The sequence below is a fragment of the Meleagris gallopavo genome, chromosome Z, assembly GCF_000146605.3.
Source record: "Meleagris gallopavo isolate NT-WF06-2002-E0010 breed Aviagen turkey brand Nicholas breeding stock chromosome Z, Turkey_5.1, whole genome shotgun sequence".
Lineage (NCBI taxonomy): Eukaryota > Metazoa > Chordata > Aves > Galliformes > Phasianidae > Meleagris > Meleagris gallopavo.
In genome coordinates, this window is record NC_015041.2 from 56658776 (window position 1) to 56666976 (window position 8201).

General features: G+C 40.8%; 1 protein-coding gene across 1 annotated transcript in view; it reads right to left on the reverse strand.

The window, feature by feature from the left end:
• Positions 1–6633: 6633 nt before the first annotated feature.
• The window catches only part of ATG10 (autophagy related 10), a 78498-nt gene continuing 76930 nt past the window's right edge, over positions 6634–8201 (reverse strand). The window contains 1 exon segment of the mRNA XM_019610241.2: positions 6634–7710. The gene's annotated coding sequence lies outside the window, so the exon portion shown is untranslated.

Sequence of the window (8201 nt, forward strand, 5' to 3'; positions counted from 1 at the left end):
GTGACCCTGCACATAGCAGGGGGGTTGAAAGTAGATGATCATTGTGGTCCTTTTCAACCCAGGCCATTCTATGACTGTGTGAAGACTATGGATGGACTCCATGCCATCAGCTATCCCCACAGCTTTGATACCCACTGCCACCACTTTTTTACTGAGATACATAGCGTGGTAGCCTTCGTCCCATTTTGGACAGGGGAGGGTTAACTGCTGACATTTTTGTTCTTTCCTGCAATATGTGTTTTCTGGATGCATTCTCTTTTCACCCAAAATTCTAATGTGGACAGATTTTGAGGATATTCTACATCTGCCCAATACTTCTTACAACTTCACAGAATCAAACATACTCTTTATGCAGAGTAACTTCTATTATGCTATTGTAAGTCCAGAAATCCCAGATATATCACTACAACATGTCTGCTGTGGCTCTATGTATCGCTTCTGTGAGACACAGATGCAGTAATCAGAAGTTGCACACGGTAGAAATGCATACATATCCTACTGCGAAATTCTGAAATCTAACCTTAATCTAGGAGCATAACTGAGTATGGTGATGTCTTGACCTGAAAGAATTGGTTGCCATAGCACAGCTGTATTTATCCATGATATGCATCAAACCAAGCACAGGTAAACAGGTAAGAAAAATCATAAACAATTACATGCAAACTGGACCAGCTAAAATGTTTTTTTTCAGGTGATCTTTGATTACAGTAAGATTAGAAACTGCTGGATTAGCAGACCAGCCACTGCACTCAAGGCTGTGATTCAGAGCTTGCAGACCTGACAGCAGTTCTAGAGGAAGAAGCAGGTCCCTGTCCCAGTTTAATCAATAAACCAGTCTCATACACACAAATAATGTTATCCTGTACCACTGCTGGTGTTACATTATTTCACCCAAGTTTATCACCAGCAAGCTGAGTCTTATTGTTCCTATTGTGATTTGCTTTTCTTGCTTAGCAGAAAATATCAGAAAGGCTTTCAGTAAAAAGAGATTATACTGCAGCCATCAAAGAGTTCTGTTAAAGAAGTTGTGGTTCATATTCATTTCAACTTCTGAAGACAAACTGACAATAGAGGAAACGAGGGTTTAGCGGGGGTAAATGGAACTATATTTCTGGAAGTAGGGCACTGTCGTGAGGTAATCTCACCACTAGATGTTGCTGTAAGCATGATGAGGGGAGAAGCTGGAGCACGAAAGTTGTAAACCAACAGTTGTTCATGCACACTTTGACAGAGGAAGTCTTCAAAATGGAAAAGTTAGCTTTTAACTGTTTGGTGAGTTTCCATTAAAAATGGGGCACTTACTGCCTTATCGTCTTTGTGTACCCAACTGGGGGATAGATGCCATACAAAAACCAGAGCCTACAGTGTGAATTCATTGCACATCTTGTTAGATTAAAAAAAAATGGAAGAATACAGATTACTCCTCCATTGGGCATGTGGATGTTTTACAGGCCTAGTTAAATTAGATCTTTTTTTTTGTTTGTTTTAATCTTCTTGTAAAGATAATAGTATGTAATACTAGTTGCAAAAAGTGAGCAAACACACAGAACTGGGAGCAGAAGCAAAGCACTGAGTTATTAAAGTTATTAAAGCAGAGCAAAGCACTAAGTTGCACATTCTGAGTTGCATTTTGCCACTGATTTTATAAACATGTTTAGCATGTCTGGTCAGAATTTGGGCACCAGAATGCTTTTAGGATGTCTGTCTATGGAACCTGTCAGTGCTCAAGAATAACTTCTGTTATTAAGATGCTGCACAAAAGAATTCAGAGGAAGATGAGCCAGGCCAGACTTTATCACAGTCACTAGTAAAGTGGTTCTAAGCCTAATTAAGGCATGTCAGAACTGTGTTATGCAACCAAATCCTCCAAAAGAGAAATCAGAGGTGAACCTGTGCAATAAATATAGCAGACATGTAAATCTTGAAGCAGTTAGCTAACCGTATGAAGTCAGTCATACCTGACTGCTGGATGCAGGAGAATGAACCTTACCAACCCTGGAGAATCACTGTTTGGCCTAGTAAGGCCTGGATGGAATTTACCAAAATTCATGACTTTAATATGGATCAGGTGCAAAGAAAAGAAAGATTAGTTAGTTCCTACAGGCTGCCAGATCTTTTACCACCTCTGCTCAGCCTCGAGCTGTAGACTCTACCTTCCCCTGAAGTGGCATGGCACCAACTGCAACACTTTCTGCAGAGGCAAGAACCACCAAGTTGTGCCTCTGCATTGTAAGCTGATGGATTCCAAGACAAGGATTCCAAACACAACACTGAGATTCCTCTGGTGATGCAGATGACCACTTACTGGGATCGTTCTCTATAGCCTAATCCCAGGAAGCACCAAAGGTTGGGAAATGAGACACCTGAATACTACTTATCTATCTTCCTCTATCTGGCCTCTGCTGCTGGCTCATCATGCATGGCTCCTGAGCCTGACACAGCCACGGGGAAAGACACGGCCTAACCTTTTCAGACAGCATAACTTCCTGCAGTGTGCTGCACTAGCAACGATATTGAAAAATAATACTGCAGGAAAATATGCTGTTTTCTAGCAGGCTCAAGGAAAAAGAAGATGTTCAAGGTGAGACTCTATAAAACCACTCTTTCCAAACATGGCAGTTAACTCTTCTCTCACTTGAAGATGAAATTCATCTTCAGGAGATGATGGTTACAACAAGCTCTCCAGCAGTAAGTGAAAGTTTGCTGGTTTTTTTAGCACTTCAAGACATGAAGGTAACTGCTGCAACACCATCCTAACTCTTCCTGAGCACTCAGTCCAAAGCTACTCTTCAGGGCTATTCCACAAGTATGCCTCTCCTCTGTAATTAGCCTGTCTTTCTAAAATTATGAATTAACACTGCAGCTACTCAACAGGGCAGCTTTGCAGCTATGAACTTTATGCATACACTTTTTATTCTGGGTGGTACAAATTTATTGCTAAGTAATCTTTTACACTAAGAAATCTTTTACACTCTGAAACACTTTTAAAAGCCTACATGTGATAAAAAAAATATACACTGATATCACATGCTATATTCTCTAGAAGAGAGTATTTTGGAGGAAACAATTGTATTTCACAGCTCAGGAGAAAGAGCAATTGTTTCCCTTTGTGCTGGAGCTGGAATTCTATGTGATATAAATACAGATGTCCAAACAAACTCATTAAATTGTAGTCATAGCAAATGGGGAAAAAAAAAAAAGAGACACTGAAGAAGTTCTGCTGAAATTCATGGAGTTGCAACAAGAATTGATATTGATTACTTCACCATATTCTGCTTTAATTGACTAGCACAACACTGACTGTTGTGAAAACAAGCATGTGATTTGACCCAATAAGTGTTTCTTTTAGTAACCAAAACCAAACAACAACAAACCTTCTGGCTGACCAGATGGAGGATAAATTCTAACCTGATCATTCTGACACAAATGAGAAATTATGTAGGTTGGAACTGCATTCCAAAGCAGAGCATGTTTTTGGCTTAGTTAACACACAGAATTCATTTTTCTTGCTGATTCTTGTAACTAACGGCAGGTATGAATTGGTTCCCTTAAAAGAAGTCCCCAGAAGCCATGGTCCTCAACATGTCTTCCCAGATTAGCAAGGATGAACAACTGAGTAAATCAAAACCCAAGTTCAGATCTAAAAGCCTTCCATAGATTTGCTACATGAAACTACTAAATACTGTAGAAGTTAACTTCATTTTGAAATAAAACAGAATTTCTATACATATGCAATCTCTATAGGACATCCTGTAAATTATTAAGGCATAGATGCAAATGGGGACTTAGATGCCTACCTCTACTCAAGTCATTACAAAGTAGATTGTTAACCACGATGATAGCTCACCTTAATCCAAATATTTAGGTTAGTCTGTATTTGTCTCTCAATCTAAGCTTAGAGCATTTGTACTAACTTAACTAGTTGAGTTTTTGTTTGGTGGTATTTTGGGAAAATTTCAAGGAAACCTGAAGCACTCGATGATGATACTGCTCTGTTCCTTAGTTGTTTTGTGGTGTTAAAAGGTTAAGAACTGTAGCGGGGCAAGGAACTGTCAGTTTGTTCATCCACTTCATGCTCTCTATTATCATCATCATGTCCAACTAGCTGGGAAAAGGGTCAAGGCACTGCAAAAGAATTTGAAGAGATTTTATCAGAAGGAAGGAAGAGAGAGACTGCTTCAGAAACCGGGAAGAACTATGACTTTGCAGCTAAGTGAATGTATGGTTATAAGATATGAAGGAGGTAGAGTGATTACCAGCAGAGAATGTCTAGAAGCGGGAGTCTGACTGTCAGGCCACTGACAGAGCAGTACCCTGCTGAGTGAAGCCATCCATTAGCAAGTGCCTGGAGTTTTTCTGACAGGGGAAATCTTTAGTGTAGTACAATTGCAATGCTCTGTCCAAATCATCCTATGTTTTGTTTACAAGTGATAAATTAATGCAGAAAGTAAAGGCTGATGAGAATTACTTCATGTCTAAGAAAATACGTCATATCTTGGAATGGTTTGAGTTGGAAGGGACGTTAAAGCCCACTCCGTTCCAAGCTCCTGCCATGGGCTGGTTGCCACTCGCCAGGGCCCCATCCAACCTGGCCTTGAGAGCCTCCAGAGATGGGGCACCCATAGCTTCTCTGGCCCATGCCAGGGTCTCACCGCCTCTGCATAAAGAATTTCTTCCTAACATCTAACCCAAATCTCCTCTCTTTTAGTTTAAAGCCATTTACTCTCATCCTACCATTATCAAACAGTGTAAAAAGTCCATCTCCCTCATGATCATAAGCTCCCTTCAAATAGTGGAAGGCCACAATGAGGTCTCCCCAGAGCCTTCTCTTCTCCAGGTTGAACAAGCTTCAGCTCCCTTAGACTTCTTTACTGGGAGAGATGCTCCAGTCCTCTGGTCATCTTCACGGTCCTCCTCTGGACTTGCTCCAGAAGCTCCGCATCTTTCTTGTGCTGAGTGCCCCAGAGCTGGATGTAGATCTGCAAATGGGGCCTCATGACAGCAGAATAGAGAGGGACAATCCCCTCTTCCTCCCTTCTGGCTACGCCCCTGTTGATGCAGCCCAGGAAACAGTTGGTCTTCTGGGTTGCAAGCACACATTGCTGGTTCATGTCCTGCTTTTTGTCCACCAGCACCCTCAACTCCTTCACTGCAGGACTGCTTTCAAGTTCTTCCCCCATACTGAACACATATTTGAGATCACTGTGACTGCAGTGCAACAACTTTTTGAGCCTCATTATATTTTCCATGGGTTCACTCTTTCAAGCCTGTTCAAGTCCCCTTGGACAGCATCCCTTCCTTCTGTTGTATCAACTCTACCACTCAACTAAGTGTGATCTGCAAACTTGCACTCAATCCCACTCTCTATGTCACTGATAAAGCTGTCGAAGGGCACACAAATTCATTTTTTATTGCAATTATTGAATGGAAGAATATTAAGGTGCAATGGAAGGCTGAAGGGAAAGGTGATTGGGGTATATTTTCCTAGAGATTTCGTATTTATTTCTCCTTGTCTATAATTACATTCTGCTTAGTTATACTGTCCAATGAACAGCATCCCACAGATAATACTTACCATACTTCTAATAGTCAGTCTTGGCAATGATAATGAGGGAACCCAACTGCTCAAAGCCTGTTTCAAATAGTAATACTGTATCACAGTTTCTGCTTTTGAGGCAGAAACAGCAAGAGCTGACCTCAAAAAAACGTGTATGAAACTATGCTTATAAACACTGCAGCAGCTTGGCAGTTGAATCTTCTTAAGGTGTAACGACTACTTCTGAAAAGAATATTCAAGGGTGTTCAAGGCTCTTCTCATACCTCTTTATCATACTTGATAAAGGAGTCAGGTAACAGCTCTTGTCTGGTATTTGGAAACCTTAATACTAAAATGACATCTGTAAGTTGTTTCAATACCACTCTGTATTCAGGATTATATCTTTTCTTCATATTCCTTAAAAACAGAATTTCTTTCCAGTAATTTATCATCAGCAGAGTACAAGGTAACATATGTGATGATATAGGAAAACGAGTACTTGTGATCCTCAGGTACACTGATGCAGCATTCAGTGTTTATGGTTGATATGAAAAATTCCATCAGTCCTTTCCACTTCGCTGATCCTAAGGATGGCAGGAGCTAATTCAGGCCTTCGTGGAAATAACAGTAGCTGAGGATAATTCTCAGTTATCCTGGGAACAAAGGTCCAAAGGGCTTGCGTGCACAGAGTGGGTGTACCACTGTGCTGGACAGAGGCAGCAGAGCTGGTCAGCAATGTGGAGCAGCTGAGAGCAGCGACTGCTTTCACTCTTTTGTTCTACTGCACTGCAGATGAAGATGACAGAGTAGGATGAACATTTAACAGCTTTTACAACTGCTGTTATCTGCTTTTTTGTTTTTCCTCCTGTACAAATCTTAAGTTTCAAAATGGGCTATGGATGTAACAACCATCAACCACATGTTACCAAAAGTGTTAAGAAAGATAATGTAGATGCTGCCATAGTACATGAATGGAAGTCCATATTTTATAAATCTTATATGGAAAAATGCCTTTTCTGATTGGTAAGACCCAGAATAGGATAAATGAGGTGGTTTTATTATTAATTTCAGTGGGTTTGAAAACAATACTGCACCAATGAAATTTCAAGGGCTTTATTTCAATCCACTAAAAACATATGATGCAAATTTAAAATATGCAGCCAATTATAATATCAAGAAAAAAAAAATTGAAAACTGCTGTATCTTACATTTCCAGCTATGATGTGGCATACATTAGATAATGCTGAACATAAAAAGTAAAATTTTCAATTCCATCCTGCTTAGGACTAGTGGTCTGTTTTATATTACACATAAATGTGATTGGGAAGGAATCCAAGATGGCTTGTACAGAAGTTACGTCTGTTTCTCACTGACTGCACTACTATGTGATTCCTACTTGCTCAAACTTCAACAGCTGTCAAGGGATGCTTGTGCAAAGACTGCAGGATAGAGACAAAAAAGTGAAAACAACTAGTACAATGATAAATACTAATTTGACTACAAGTTACTCCCGTAGGGTATGGCAAAGCCTCCTTCAGAGGCACCAAGGCAGGTTAAAAGCCTGATGTTCTCATAGGATAGCATTAGGCACCTTGAACTCTAGAACCATACCTGCTTAGTAACAATATAATCCTGAGATTTGGATATTTTATGTGTGTAATGTGGAATATGAGGGTCAGTGTATGCTAAAGAAGGTGGTCCCTAGGCAATGTCCCGTACACGGATTGCTACAATCTTAAACCACATTCTGCAAGTCCTTTGTGTACATATTCTCACACACTATGCAGTAGAAACATGAAAGTAGACTCAAACACAGCATTTCAACTCTGTATCCAGGAACCGCAGGTTTGTGCATTTGTGTGAAGCCCTATTAAGGCCATAGCCACAGTAAAGCAGAGGAAGAAAATGAGTGACTTCAGAGGGTCAGTGCTGTCACAGGCAGAACAAGTATTGGTGGTGTCTGGGAGATGCCATCAGAACTGCAGCCAACTCTTAAGGCTTCACCTGTAATTACGCAAGTGCTTGCCCAACAAAGAGTCATGAACAGTTATCTTTCAGCGTTGTACTGCTTACCAATCACACAGAATTCCTTCAGTCTGTGTTTGTTTCTTCTCCAGAAAAGTCTGCAGTAGCTTTACTACATGGCTGTATTACCTGGCTTCAGGCTCAGGGGTCTGAAGTAGAGACATCAAACAGAAAAAGAGAAGGGATGAAATTCAAATTAATGCAGCGGAGTTTTGACAGATGGCACCATCAACCATGAGCTGGAAGGTCTGCCACAATATGCTCTTATACATCTGAGAAATATCTCCCTCTCAGGAGCCTTCTGACAGTTAGGAAAGGTCACAACAATGTGCCAAACATATCTCTCAGTGCAAATTTCCATTGCAAAACATGAAAGGTACAAAGGCAGTTATATAAGCAAAATACCAAAATCTGAGTCCCAGATGAACTGAACAAAGAGCTTCAGAGGCAAAGGTAATGTTTGTTGGGGGATGACTGCGAGAGCAGGGCGGCCATGAGACTGTGTACGAGCATAGCTGGTGCGGCAGCACAGAGTGCATACCCATGAGAAAATATTAGGAGTTAAGATGGAAGACACAACATCCTTAGGGCAGCATGTAAACAGCAGGCCCACATCCGCAGCTGTGCTCTGTGGATGTGT